The sequence below is a fragment of the Argopecten irradians genome, chromosome 2, assembly GCF_041381155.1.
Source record: "Argopecten irradians isolate NY chromosome 2, Ai_NY, whole genome shotgun sequence".
NCBI classification, from domain to species: Eukaryota; Metazoa; Mollusca; class Bivalvia; order Pectinida; family Pectinidae; genus Argopecten; species Argopecten irradians.
In genome coordinates, this window is record NC_091135.1 from 25,468,267 (window position 1) to 25,485,279 (window position 17,013).

Sequence of the window (17,013 nt, forward strand, 5' to 3'; positions counted from 1 at the left end):
GTCTATTTGTATTATGTATTGATAATTTTTACAACAAAATTGCTCATTTGATAAAAAATATGTATCCTAACTGTCATATTGAAAAACAAAATTAATCGTGTCCGTGACTTTCGTCTCGCTCCAGTTTTCTTTCTGATCTTTCTTTTTTTATTTTACAAAGATCATCTTTGATATTTCCCAAGTGGGACGACTTGTTCGCCCGTTGCCAGTATAATGTACGTTGCTTGGTGTCTTCGGCGGCATGCTTCAGTGATATAGCACTATGCAAAAGGGCAACAATTACCCTATACAGGAAGATTTTACTTTAATATACTGCAGTCTCCCAAAACACCCACCTCGCAAAACATACACGCAACACACAGCATACATGGGAGGCCGTCCTTACATGAGCATAGCTGTTAATAGGAAGTTAACTTATCAAACAAACAAATAATTTATAAATCAAAATTTGATAAAAGTACAGTAAAGAGGAAAACACAAGATATAACTGGGCCACTTTAATTTGGCCATGTCACAGACCCCTGGGACATTTGAATATTTCACATGTATAACAAAAGTTGTCGTTAATGTTGCTACATATAATATTTACGTTTTAGCAATTTCCGTGGATAAATTTCCGTTCGTGAAAATTGTCTTTTATGCTGTTTACGATCGTGCTATGGAACAGTAGTATTCTAAAGCTGTACCTTCAGGGCCGTCGTCATTGGGAGAGTCACGCGACCAATCAATGAAGCTATATGACATTTTGTATAACTCCCATAATACTCAATATATTTTCTTAGTTTTCCTGTTGAATTTTTACAACCCTTTTTGGATTTTTTAATGTGACAATGATTGACTAAAAGATCATATCTTTTATTCTACTTGTTTCGGCATAAATAAGTTAGCAAAAAAATGTTTCAATATATGTTTAGATAAATGAGTTCTTAAAACATTTATAGGGATAATTTTGGGTCATTTTATGGGAAACTAGAACACTGTAAATGACCGAATTGTGTCTTTTTTTCCCCATTTGTTATATGTTTAAAACTTATTTTATAATCGACATGTCAGTTACCTGTTCTTTGAACATATAGTTGCTATGTATGCTATCAAAATGGTAACAAAACTAAATCTGCGTTTGTTGCAGCGGCACGAGTTTTATTTTTTCTGTCATTTTCTATCCATTGCTGTCGGGTGCGATACTTTCCTAGTTTGATAACCAATCACCTGTATTTGGTCTATCATCCATATATAATATATGTTCGTAAATTTGGGACCTAATTTAAAAAATGAACGCCTAAATACCGATTTTCATTAGTACCCTAGGTGCCTGTGAAACCGGAGGGGACTATAGTCTTGAATTGTTGGATTTTTATCAGACTTCACTGAATGGTACCATATGGGAAAATACAGCTTGGGTTTGAATTTGGGGATCAAAAGGTCAACCACAAAGGTTACTGTTACTAAAAAACGATTCTTTTCAAGATTTTTCATTTCCAGACGATAACTGCATCAGCAAAATTTGTTCAAACTTCACATCATGATAACATATGAGACAATACAGCTTTCGTTTGAATTTGGGTAAAAAGGTCGACTACAAAGGTATCTGTTACTACATAATGTAAAAATAGATTGTTTCACAAATTTAAGTTTTCAGACATTAATTTGTTCAAACTTCACACAATGATAGCGTAACTAAGCAATAATAACTTGCCATAGATTAGAAAATCTTATGAAGGCAGGGTACGTAACTGTGTTGTTTGCAACACTAACTGTAAGCTTGTTTCATGATGTTTTAGCACATATTTATGTCATAATATTGATATGATGTTAAATTCCAAGTACGGTTGCGTTTTGAAACAATTTACCTTTTAATAGTCTGTGTTCTATTGTCGAAATTAAGGTTGGTTTTCGGCTGCTAGGGTATTATACGTGTATACAATCAGTTGCTGAGGGGTTTAATTTGGATGATTTTCTAAATAAATCGCCTGTATTGGGGCTACCATCTATATGTTATCATTCGGCACCTAATTTTCAATATTTTCGCGTAATATATACATGAAATATAGCACAACACGCAAAAACCCTTTTTTAAAAGTTATGAAAAGCAGAATATATCAATTGATTATATTTTGAAAAAAAAGGATGCCTGACTACCGATTTTTATTTTAGGAGTTTTAAGTTTATGAAAACAACATATTTCGATTTATAACTCTAAATATCCTTTCAGGATAGTGACATTGTCAATCGCTTGGGCCGTTAAGATAGCGGGGAAAAACAGTCTTGCCAGTCATCGTGAAATTGATGTTCCGACGAAAGCGCAATGCATATTCTACATCAAATGAGTGGATAATGCATTTTTATAATAGACGATCTAACAAAATATTACCTATGTTTTATAGACGAAAGAGGCCGTCCTTGCATGACTGCTAATAGGACGTTAAATGAATTCATTAAACAAAATTTAGATATTACTGCAAACATTCAAACATAATGATGACTAGATGGACGTTATTATGAAGCCACTGTAGTATTGTTGTTAGTCTGTCCGTTGCACTTTCTTTTCTGAAAAAAAATTAGGTGGAAGTGGAATATTGTTCAGAAAATTAGTAGGGTGCTTACCCACTATACTCTAAATTTGCTGTGTTACTATCAAATGCAAAATGCATGTTGAAATAATGAAAACAACAGCAATGAATTTTGAAGATATTTACTCAATAATAATGTTGTTGATTTACATCTGCAAAACATGATCAAGTGCAGTTATAATAATATTGCAGCTGCAGATAATTCAAACTTATGGAGGAGTAGGGGGGTTGTTTGACTTGTTACCAAATCCGCTAGTGTTCCCTTCATCACCAACATTTATTGGTTCTGAAATAAAGCAATTTTATAGTTTATACTAATCTTGACATCTTAACAGTCTGGATCATTTACGGGCGTCTATCAATGTACAAGCTACGTTTGCCCCTATGGGTTCTGTCCACTGGCCGAGACACACCAAAACTAGAAAAGTGTCTGTTTCTTCTACTGCTTAACGCTCAGCATATAGCTAATGAAGCGCACACGCACCCCGCACTTCACACACACTACACACCACATACATGGGGGCCTGTTCTTACATGATCCTGACTGTTAATAGGACTTTAATTAATCAAACAAACAAGCAAAGCGACTAGTTGTCGGTATGCGAATTGCATTATTATAGGGAGTCAAAACACTACCTTTTACACACATGCGTTACATGGCATACAGAGAAAGCCGTCGATACACTAGCTAAGCTGTTCATAATGGATGTTTATCCCATTCAACCAACCAACTATATATACTGCAGTCTCCAAAACTACGCACTTCACAAACGCAACACAGCGCATTCATAAGAGAACGCCCTTGCATGACCCTGACTGTTAACAGGACGTTAGTTAAACCAAACTAACTAACACACAAACCCGAGTATATTATTACCAAAAGATTGTATCCTGCCGAATATGATTTCTTGTGATCAGAAATAGAATATCCTCAGCGTGATTAACTTTCAAATTTGGTTAAAAATTGACATCGGTACCATATAAGAAATAGACAAGAATAACAACATTCATTGAAACAAGAGGCCAATGGGCCTTAGCGTCCACTCGAGTTCGGATACAGAATGAAACAAAGACAAATAAACACTACATTTGTATATTGGCCCATCAAATCCTTTGTTTCAGTCTTTATATTAGATCTTATAAATTTGTCTTTTTATTCTATGGAAGAGAGTCTTTAGTTCCATCAAATCTGTGAATTCAAAAGAAGATTTTTGAGATTTCGGTCATTTTGACCGTGTTTGGCCCCCGCCCAATTGGTCCCTGGGTTTCAGCGATGACTAGTATGGATATGGTAAAACGCTAAATCTCAGGGTAAAAAAGTAAACCAAGTTTGACTCATTTCCTATGAACATTGAGCAAAGTGTTTCCCTATATCAAATATAGTATATTTTATGGAAAAAAAAAGTTGTCCCTTTAAAGATTCACCACGTTTTTCCTTTTGTAATTTTAAAAAGGCCCTTCGTTTTCATTTTCATTAAAACCACCTGCACAAACATGCCAAAATAGGTTAGCCTTTGTTAAACATTCTACATTTTTTTATTCATAATTCATTTTATAATAAATTAGTAGATCGTTTACTTTATATTTAAATCATTTCTTTTAGATTCTTAATGGGGGAAAAGAAAACGGAGTATTGCTTTCTATTATCTCATTTCACCCTATTACGGGTTTTGTCTTCAGTTTTGCCCCTCATTGAAAAATATTCTCATGACATTTCCTGTCTATGTGAAAATAAGTTTCGAAATTAAAATCATGGAAAATAGCTTTCGAGTGAATTGAAACTAGAGAGTGCAGGTAGCATCGGTCCACATTATTAGTATACCTAGGTATACATTTCCAGATTGAGCCCGAAGTAAGTGAAAATGAGTGTACAGTAATACTTTTTGATGCTACATATGGTAACACTTTTAACAAAATATTGGTTGTCATGGTAACAAAACTGAGGACCCTGATTGGCTGAAATTTAAATAATGTCAGAATAAGAGTTATTAGGGTTGCTGACGAAAATATATTTCTTTCCAGTTAGAAGAAATATTTGCTTCATCCGAAAGCTTATCTAGTAGTTGGATTTGTTTGTACTGTTAGAGAAAATACAAGAATTAACAATGAACAAATTTTACAGTATATATGTCAGTTTACGCAATTATACCACAGACTGTTATTTTAATATGTTGTCTTTAATCAAATTTGAATTTACAGTCATCTCAGGCAAATATTGATTTAAAAAACACCTCTTGTCTATATTTCAGCCTATTGAAAGATATTTTCCCGGATTTTTTTTAAAGAATCTGTAAAAGCTTATAACTATAGTATGTTTTTAAAAAAAAGTTTAAAAGTGTCGACAAAATTGATAACATGCTAAATATTTCGAGCAAACCACAAATCTTTAGTTTTATCCTGCCAAAATTTGATTTTTTTGCTTGAAAATCAGATTGTAGTAAAATAATTAATAAATATATTTATCAATAGGGTTAAAATAAAGAATGAAGTATTCTTTATTAAAAAAATAACAGCTAAAATTATGTCAATATGACATGAAAAGTCGCTGCAACAGCAAATTTTGATTGTGTCAACTTAAAAAGACCTATCCTACAGATCCGATATTACCTACGAACCACGTTTGTTGAATACCCCCCGCTAAACAAATCTACTAGCAGCGACTAAAACTAGGTCATCGTCTGAAGCCATATATCGACCGGGAAACACGGTAATAATACAGAAAAAATGCACCAATACCATTTATATTTGTGAACTGCGAAACTATTAAGTATTAAGTAATGATTATGATAATATGAACAGTTTAGTGGCATGGATATCGCTTGTTTATTTGGCAAACGGTCAATAGCGGAAGTCAGCGGATGTACACGTACCAATTTGAATAAATATGTTCCAAAGAGGGACACAAGGGGTCACCTTGTCAAATAACAACAAAATTGTTAGAAAACATCATTTTAGGCCCTTTAAGCATTTGATATATATATATGAAGTACTGTCATGAGTAAAAGAATCTTACTTAGGCCTGTCAAGTGGACAGGAATATCTCAACCCGAGTGAAAAAAATTGGCTAGTCAACCCGCGGCTTGCCGATGGTTAGACAGAATCTTTCAAAAGAGTTGAGATATCCCTGTCCACCTTACAGGCCCTTGTAAGATTCTTTTTCTTCCATACTTAACGAGAAATGGTGAAAAATCATTTGATATGAATGGAGATGTGCGTAAAAAATTATCACCGCATTTCCCTACCCCGAGATAACCCTGCCAAGTATGGGAGACATATATTTCATTGTCATGTACGGTCTAGGGGGAAGTAATCTATTCCGGATATTCAGTTTATTTTCTTATTTGGTTTTATGATTAGTTAGTATTTGAACGGACTGTTAATTGCGCTTGGTCTTGTCCGAAATGCGTATACTTACCACGATCTGCACGTCTTACTCGTACAGGAGATCTCCCCATATTGACATTTAGATCAACATCTTGCATTTGACGTCTAACTGTTGAAAAAATAGACCGTATTAATGAAGAAAAAGGTAAATCCATGCATAAGCAGACATTTATTATCAATAGCGAATCAACGCTGAATTCAAATGAAATATGCTTTCACAGCTTTTCGCATCGACCGACATGACCAGATATAACATCGACAACGTTTCAGAGATCTTAAGTCCATGGTATTCAGAAGAAGTATAATTTTCTTTAAAGTCGCGGCTAACTTTCAGAGAATAATGTTCTGTTCGTCTCACTGTACTTCATTTCTCGATAGACGTAGATATTTTCGTGCAAATATGTGTATATTTAGCTTGGCGTCACCAGAAAGCCTTGTAATTTTTAATATATCAATATCAAAAAATGAATGTTCATTTCATATCAGAACTGAATAGTCGAGCGAAGAGAACATATCTAAATACGTTCATTGGTCTTCCAAAAGACCTTACATATTACAGCGAAGTTCTGCTTAGGTTGTACAATTTTGACTACTGAAACTATATTAAAGTCTCGTGTAAATATAGCAGAGGTCCTAAATATCTTTGCCTATTTTTTCAAAGTGAGGCTGCATGGAAATGTCAACACAGAATTTGGTTCGCTGTAGTCGTATCTTAATATTACGTGATCATTTCCTGACGTCACTTCATTGTTTTAGCGATGATATCGCAATGGGCTTCCGCTCAGTACAGCCAATCAAAGTCGCTCTAGGTTATAGCATACTAACGATGTAAGAAAAATGCAAAGTCGCTGGATATCTGGCGGATTATATGTTAAAAAGGTAATATCCTTAAAGAGTTTGATGGTAAATACGACACGGTGTGATATACTTACGTGACGCGCACTGTACATTTCCGGATAACACCGTCAACACTATCAGAATTAATGTTAGTTTCCAATGCATCATGATCCTAAGTAAAGATCGAGCAATGATAAAAATGTGACAAACATAAATATGTATCTAACTTAAAAGGAAATGTAATCAATATTTGTGTTCGATGTCATCTTTAAGAGTAACATCTGTGTATAAAAACGACATGTGTAACACGTTTTTGTATTTAAAGGCGTGGTGAAATGTGTTACCTCTATTTGTAGTGTGTATTTATACTATTTACAACATAATTGTATCCGAAATGTATTCTAATATCATATTAATTGACTATGCGAGTCTGTTATTTCCGTCTCATTCAAAAGTAAATTGTAAACTGAATCGTTCAGCGAAGCAAATAGAAAAATTTACTTATTTTGCTCAATTGATGAACAAGACATAGTACCAGGCATGGGCACAATTACTTCAAAATGTAATTAAATAATAATCGATTACTTCGGAGAAAATGCTGTATTCGATTAATAATCGATTACAGGTACCATTGACCTGTAATCGATTACAATCGATTACTTTACAAAAAGTAATTGAAATTACTTTCAATTACATTCGATTACATATTTAGTTGATTTATTAAATTTTATCTTCTATCACAATATTTTCAATTTTTCCTTTTTACGATTCGATTGCATTCCAAGACCAGTTATATTTATATAAAATAGTTTCATTGGAATTAGTTAAACTGTTAATTTAGTTTCAAGTTTACACCTGTCCCACATCATGCTTTTTTGACTGGTGTGTCTTAGAAATGACCATGTGCATTTTTCGTATGTGGTTAATTGATAACCTGCATTTTGCAGATGACGGTATAACACAACAAGTAGATACATTTGTATTTTAAACCTGAAATATAATTCTTGATTCTTCAAGTGAGAAAGCGGAAATCTGAAGCAGTGTATTTTTTCTTATATTTATAATTTTCATTTACAATGCAATGCATGTTAAATATTTAAAAATGAATCAAGTATATAATTTAAGGATTTTTTTAAAGCAAAAATGTGACTTGTGCTTCTGAGCTAAACAGATAAATCTTGACTGTACAGGTAAAAAGAACAGTTACTGGGAATATCAAACAGAATTGACTTCTCATTGTTTCATTAAACAACAAGTTCTTTGGAAATCTGAGGACATACCCCCTGAAACAACTGAATTGATCTTATAATTAGTCAATGCCTGTTGACTTTTATGAAAACACTGCTTTCCATTGTTTAATACAACATGCTCTTATGCCCATGGGCACACTGGTGAAACTTAAAATTAGTTATAAAGTGTACCTGTAAAGACAATTCGTTTGTATTCTTTATTTCTTTGAGCCATACAGTTCATCAGAAAACTAATTATAAAATATGTTTATAGACAAATACTAAACACTGTTACATATATCGTCAGTTTTAGTTGAACTACAGCAGACAAGTTGAACTTTACACTTTCTAAACTTAGTATACTAGCTGCTAAGTTCAACTTCATAATAGGTATGATGTAATTGAAAAGTAATCGAAATTTAATTACGATTACACAGTAAATTTCCACTGTAATCGATTACGATTACAAGTAATCGAAATAGTCTTCGATTACTGATTACTGTCGATTACTTGAAAAATGTAATTAATTACAAATGATTACGATTACAATTATCCCATGCCTGCATAGTACGGTTTGATTTTATTATATTGCCGTCCTATTTACAGCCAAGGTCATGTAAGAACATCCTCTCGTCCATGTGATGTCTTGTGTGTTTGAGAGAGAAGGGGGGTTTTTGAGACTGCGGTTTATTCGTGTTGTGTCTTGTATAGTGAATTTTGCCCTTGTTATAGTGTTTATCGGGAGAAAAGTGTTGCTTTGTATCTTTGACAGAATGCTTCCGTGATATAACACGTTACATACAGAGGAGTTCGTCCCTACAACACATGACGTCGGATGTTAAAAAGGCGTCATAGGGGTATATCAACATATAAGATCATTTAATTTGAATCTATATATACATGGTTATAGACTTTATTCAATTTTATCCGACGATTAGTTTTAAAAGGAGCATTCAACAATACTACATATGACATAAAATGGTAAACATCACGGTAGAAAATAATTGTCTTTAGATTTATTTTCGCTGTCATTAGTTACTGTTGCTAGGATGGTGCATTCTACAACACAGGAGAGTTCTACAGCTGTGGACAGTATTAACTCCCCGTAAAGAGGGTCGACGCACCATTTTCACGGATCAAATCAATAACACATACATGTAAAGATTCCATGATCATTAACATGAATAACAATATGTAAGAGCAGTTGAAAAAAGATCTAATAATGAAACATCTTGTGTCCATTTGGTGGTTTTGGGCAATAGGTCGGTAACCTATAGCTACCGTACAATTTCTTTATTTACTGCAAAACTATTGCTAATTGAAACTGCTCCCACATGCAGACACACATTATTTCTTTTAACGAACAATTACATACCAAATGTTTGAAGTGTAATACAAAGGAAAATGGTTCAATATGTTAATGTAACACACATATATATGATGTTGAATAGCTACCCAAAGGAACGATAACCGCATTCTACATGCTATTCCTTACCTGGCGAATAGGTTTATGATTAAATCAACAAAATATATCATTGATTGAGATGAGTACATTTTCAAAATTTCATTTTTATGGACATCATTACATAACATGAGTGCTATCCTTTAATTAAAGTTTGGCCCTAAAATTACAAATAAACAAAATATAACACATAACCACAAGACCAAAAGTAAGACGGTACTAAGTAAGACGAATACCAAAAAGGAAAAACATAAAATCACAAACTTAGTCGTCTTTCCCGATTCATAAGTAAACTTCAACTTTTATACTAGAACTTTTTATTTTTCTTTATTAATACATTTCAGACTATCCCGATTGGACTATTATCTTGTCATTCCCTTGTTTCCATAACCATTTGTGTTTCTTGGCAAAGAATTTGCTGATCTGGCTGCAAAAAAAAGCACGAAATTTTAAAACAAATGGAAATTAAAATATTTCAACGTTTTAAATAATGGTTTAGTCTTAATTCAATGCTTACCTGCGGTTCCTGTAGCAGAAGCTCGGTCTTTTGGCACTGCAGAGGCTGACGTTCCGCTTTCATCTGTTGCTGGATAATGATAATAACACTAATTCCTTAAAAGTTTATATGATATGATAATCGTCCTTCAGGCTTATATAATGAAGTTTGTTTTTTCTACAATGAATGATCATACTACTACATGATCGAAACCGTCGATGGTAATTGTTTTAACAGTTTGACACAATCGAATGCAGATCTTAAATGAAATATACTCGGACAGACTTTGTTTTGGTGTAATCCAGTCAAAGAAGGTTTTTTAATAACAGAACCCGGTCTGTGGATATTATGTTACGTCGGTTGTATTTGGTCGCGGTCCCCACTTTTAGGTATTTTGCGAATACCTACAGTTGCAGGTCTACAATAACTGAAAGTGGGAAATGCAATAAACAAAAATGATTGATTGCAATAAACAAAAATGATTGAGTCAATAATACCTAATAAATATTCGCGGTTTTTTTTCCCCATTTCAACAAATTTTATAATACCGTACTCTCCCAAATGCATGATTGTAACCGTTGACTACATTTGGTCTAACTGCCATTGTCCTGCTATCGTCTCCTGTGGCACCACCTCGCTTTTAGCATTGGTATGATAGTTCGCTCTGGATTATATTTAAACGTGCTCCGGTCATGCGCTCAGCATTAAAGGAGTGGGACGACTGGTTTTCCATTTGTCAGTATAATGTGACAAGGTGAGATGTGTTGCTTGGTGTCTTTGGCGCCCTTAATGACCTCGGGTGCTATCCAAGACTTTGAAGAGAATTAACATTTCCATTCAAAACTCATTTCAAGACATTTGTCATTTTGTAAAAACATGTTTCATCTTTAAGCTTCATGGCAAATTTTGCCGTATAGTTTACGTATGAGAAAATGAAATTGAACAGTCATGTGATATTTATCAGAGAAAATGTGAATGCAGTGGGGCATTTGGAAATGTATCTTAAATGTTATATTTCATAGTACTACATACGACACCTTAATTTTATCAAATTGATGTGTGACCAAAATTAATTGTAAGCTGTAAAATAACATAAAAGCTGAAGGTTTTCTCACATATACGCTATTTCTTAGAAGTGTATAAGATTAATTGTGCAAAACATGACGTCTATATATGCTGTAACATAGTACCAAAATATGTTAGATGTGATTAGGTTGCCTGAATGCTCTAAATTAGACCTGAATTACACTTTATTGTGCAATTTTGCAAGAGCAGCAATTAAATTCATAATTTGAAAAGAACAAAATAAATAAGACAATTACCGTTCCATGTCGCTAGGTTTCCGCCAGAGTTCCGATGTTCATCGGATAAATGCCTAGACTTAAAGATGATAGAACGACATAGTATCTGGACTAGCTTTAGTGTTACTTACTGGAGAAGGTAGTCAAAAACCAAACTTTCAAACCGAAACCTATATACAGCATGCTTATTTAAAGCTTCATGAACGCGATAATTGAGCATCACTTACCTGCTAATGAAGTATTCAATGCATAATAAACTAGGCAAATGGCTAAAAATATATTCTCTAGATGCATTGTGAATCGGCCTATCTCAAAATCCACACATATATAAGGGAATCAAGATGTTATTTTTATTTTTAAGTTAGACCAGCTTCAGATCAATGACATACCGTGTATATTCTTTCACAATGAAATATGTTCTCAAACTGTGTTTAATATACTTACAAACGGATTACACTGAACAGCAGGTATCACACGCATTGTTCCTTTAGCTAATACTGTCAAGATGTGTTCTTCCGGAACACACAATACAGAAAATTGATTGATATGGTCTCAGCAGCATACTAGAGCATATATTATAGACTTTTAAAAACTCAAACCAATTGTTAAGCAGCTATGTACTAAAGCATGAAATAGTGTTAGCAACCTTTTTGTAAGATATCTATATATTTTGAATATTTACCCCTCCAACCATCCACGCATAATTAGCTCAAACGAGTGTACAAGAGAAGAGAATAAATTCAAGCACGTGTAAATAATCAATTGCTTAATAAGTCTCCCATTGAAACGCTCTTGGGCAATGGACAATGGCATTACGATAACATCAATGTTTCTGAATTTTCTTACAAATGGCGCTTGAGTTACAATTCCACAAAAAGTTCACTAATAGTGTTTCACGATGGCCATACAAAGCGCGTTCCAGACTCAACACCATAGAGTACGCAGGAATAACTTTACTGCAAATCTGCACTGTGATAATGTTGACATGTGCCAAAGGAAGACAACTTTTGATTTATTTGTTTAGTGTTGACATCCACAGTGAAAAAGGAACCCATTGACCAACTGAAACCAAGTTTAATCAATGTTTCATTGACGAATTATGGATCGGATCATTGAGTCAATCCAACGCCATGAACTCGATATTATACAACAGTTACGGTACGCTGCACCAAGGTTTCAAGTTTGCGAGCAAACGTCTCCTTCTCTAGTTACAATACACGCCATCAGACTATAAATTCAGGAGTTGAACATAGAAATATCACGTTCCTCAATTAGCTCTGTGAGACTAGTAGTAATTTTGTAAAGAATATTATCTTTAGACTGCTCATTTGTATTTGGCTACAAATTTATCAAATCAGAAAGGTTTGTTCATAATATATATTCATCTGCGGAATAAATCAACATCTCACTTTTGTAGCTTAAGTACATGTTTGATAATTTACACTTTACAACATCCAAGAATTTCTACAGAAACACAATCAAATGATTATACTATTAAACCTGGCAAGTCATGATATATTTTACTACAGTGATACTACTCAAACACTGCCATTTAAGTCTCAACCCAATGTGGCTATTCAGTCTTTAATAAACGAAACATACATTGAAGACTGGCAAACTAGAAAAAGTATCATACAGTTGAGAAAAGGTCACTCAATCACGGATCATCTCGCCAGATTAGCTATGGATAGATCTTGCATCTTTCTGGGTATTATGTATTGTTTCGCAACTTTCCGTATAGTATAGCCGTTGTCTTATGTAGTTTACTTGGATTGATTAATTTTTTGACTGATTAATTGAAGTCCTATGAACAGCAAGGGTCATGTAAGGACGGCCTCCCATGTACCCATTGTTTTCTTGAATGGTGGCACTGTTGCCTTTTTTATCGTGCTATATCACTGAAGCACTCTGCCAAAGAATCAAAGCAACACACCCCACCCGGTCACAGTATACTGACGACGGGCGAATCAGTCGTCCTACTGCCTGTATGCTAAGCAGGAGCAGAAACTACCACTTTTATAGATTTTGGAGCTTACAGACCAGGGGATAGGATCCAGAGCCCACTTAACAGGATCGAGCGCTCAACACAAGGCCAAAAGTGAGGCGGTGTCAAGGGAAACGTTGGATAGAACGAAGAAAAAATATCCTAAATTAAGTTACATTTTACGATCATGCAATAGGGACGCAGGTACGCCCTACCTGCAAGGACACTGTTAATAGGACCTTAATCAAACCCATGTGGGTACATGGGAGGCCGCCCTTACATGACCCTTGATGTTCATAGGACGTTATAGGAATGTTAAATAGGACTATTGAAAGCATATGTTCCTCTATAAGTAGACAACACGAATATACCACAATCGTGGCAGTTTATAGCACGTAATAATAATACACCAAACCAAATGCATACGCAAATGCTATTGCACCAAATATAGAGAGTGCAACAACTAGGGCACCCACGGTACAAATAATTAATTGGTTTTCAACACTGTTACAAAAACGCAGTCGTAATGGTCTTGGTACGAGGCACTGCAATGGATTGATTAACGGTGATATTGATGTTTCATGGGATTCTAAAATTAGATGACCGATCATTAAGCTGATAATAATAGTTAAAAAGTATCGAAATTAGATTTAAAAAAGAATTAAAAAATTGTTTTATGAGACCGACATTTTCGTTCTCTTTTCAAGTATTCAAAAGCGCTGAAAAACTGATATAAAAACATATGAATCGACAAAACACGCACCTCGCACAACATACACGCAACACATCGCATACATGGGAGGCCGTCCTTACATGACCATAGCTGTTAATAGGACGTTAATTAATCAAACAAACAAACAAACAAACGCCTATAACATTTATTAGCCCACTGTGTATTACATACTAGCAGTGTACACAATTGTTCTACATGAGAAATCTGTGGGGCGTTGTCATGTCTTCGCAAGAGAGTGTGATTGCCGGTGACTCTGCATCTGCTTTCAATCCATCCATGTGTCCATTTGTAATAGCATATACTCGGAATAAGCTCAGGCGAGTTATCTTTCCTTGTACTTAGTTATGCAATGATGTAAATTACCCATTCGGCATACCGCGAGTTATTCTCAAGGGATGTGCATATAAAGGGAGCGAAAAAGAAATAGCAAATTAGATTTATTGAATGTTTTTTTTTTACAAAACACAATCTACACAACCAATTAAATAGTTCTTCATTTCGTGTTAAGAAATACAGTTTTTATCAAATTGATCTGCAAACTATAACAAACAGTTGCAATCATGGAATGTCCATTGTTCGGTTTCCATAGGCAGCCGGTTTTACATTTAGACATTTACTAGGCTCAGTGATATAAAAAGTAAAAACCATCATTCTAAATTGTATCAATGTCTTACAAATATAGCGTTAATGTCACTGATGATGGAGTACGTAATAATAAATAATTCGATAATAAGTAAGATTCAAAATGTGTTCATAGGTTTGTTGCCAGCAAACTATAATAACGCAATTCTTCAATCAACCTATCTTTAGTTAAACATCTCTACTAGATTACTATAGCACTAAATTCTGCAATAGTTAATAACAGTAATATAACAAGACCAAGCACATTATATTTGAACCTATTCCCGGCACCCTACATCTGAATGATATACAAAATGTTACCTGAAGCACGTCCGGAAGAAGTGTGATTTGTTGAATCGTTAGAGGTTGTTGAATTAAACTTTAAAGCTTAATTGAAAAATAAAAATACAAATAAATGATACAAGGGAAGAAATAACATTTCAAAAGTTTTACTCTGTTACGTTACAAATAATTATAATAGTTAAGATATACCTGAAGCACATCCAGAAGAGGTTTGATTTCTTGAATCGTCAGAAGTTGTTTTGTTAGACTTTAAAGCTTAATAAAAATTGGATGGAAATCAATTTTTCAAAAAAAATGTGACCACAAGTATAGTGTCATATTCACCAGAAACATGGCATTAAAGTGTCAACTTAAAAGATGCTCTACCGCAAACGAATGGTATTATTTTCTCTATCAAAATCAGAAACAGACGAATTATTATTTTTCTTCTGTTACAAAAGTTTTTTACTCTCATTACCATCATTGAAAAGTTTGAGCTTCTTATTACAATTCAAGATAAAAATATTCAAATTATTAATTTATTGCGTCCCGAAAAAAAATTGAAAGCACTACTACCTATGTGCAATTTAATACTGGTTGTGCATGCACCAGAAGCAAAATGAATTGATATATGCATTTTTGTATTCATTAAACACGTACAAGCACTATTTTTAAGTTCGTATGATTAAATTACAGATATTTATTCACACGATCAGAAAAATATTTCATTTGACGTCACTTTCTTATTTATTTATTAATGCATAATTAAGTGTTTGTAACGTTGTTACATAGGCTGTTTGTTTAAACAAATATATGCCACACAATGGTATAAAGTGTGGATGAGATTACAAAATCTATATATATTAAATAAGCTTGACGAAATTGTAAGAAACATTCTAGCTAGTTAAAAGATGAAGTGTCTATTCGTTCCTGTTTTATATTCTCTGCAGTTATGACTGAAATTGCAGCCGTATATTTACATTCTCGTATCACAATTAATATATAAACTAACCATACAGAATTGAAGTCTACTGTGATATAACTGACATCCAGAACATCGATTATGATATCACTAATATCAACGTGGATGCGTCAACTGATCACCGTCAATTTTTCCCCGTTTAATGGGTAAAAATCGTTGATAAATGTTTTTTTCCTTTTGTTACCTCAACAAATTTAAAGCAGAAGAGTTTAAAGTTAGTAATGAATGTAAAACTAACTATTAAATTTGCTAGCGCTAGCAGAAAAAAATAAATAGGCATGGATGAAAGTCCTAAAGAAGTTCTCAATTGATTGTGTTCAATTACCTTTTCAGATGTTAGAGATCTATAAATTTTCAAATCAAAATTGGTATTTAATAACAGAAAATTACAAGAAACAACGTTGAGAACTTACCCGACGTGAACAGTATTCCCATATTTATTGTTACGATAAAATGAACCACAAATACAGGTTTTAGTGGAAACATAGTAGATATATATTAGCGTTCATTGATACTTATTATTTCAAACGAGGTAGAATGTAAAGATGGCCAACAGGTTGTTTTCCCGAGAATCAATGATAATGTACTGTGTGTTATTAAGGTTTTACATTAAATGCACATATTGTAAAGGCGGTTTATAATAATTCAATGGGATTAAAATAATACGCCTCTCACATTGTAAACAGGACTGGCATATATCATTGTATACTATATAAAAGGAAATGTCAATGTCCTCGATGAAAACAGCATCTCGTGGTATGTTAAATGTTCCGTTACAGCAGTAATCTAGGTAAGGAAGAGTAAACACGTGCGTTAATCAACCAAGCGTGTACTATTAGTTCTACTAAGGATCTACAACAGGCGTGTCGACAAGGATGTTATCGTTTGTTCAATCTTCCACAAGATGTTACATTGAGTAGTTTTGGTTTTTGCTATAATTTTTTTTTTTTTTTTTTTTTTTTTACTTTCATTATTTTTATTAGTTAATTTACCAGTCTTCCACAAGATGTTACATTGAGTAGTTTTGGTTTTTGCTATAATTTTTTTTTTTTTTTTTTTTTTTTTTTTTACTTTCATTATTTTTATTAGTTAATTTACCAGGGCAACATATTCATAACAGTCTAATTGGCAA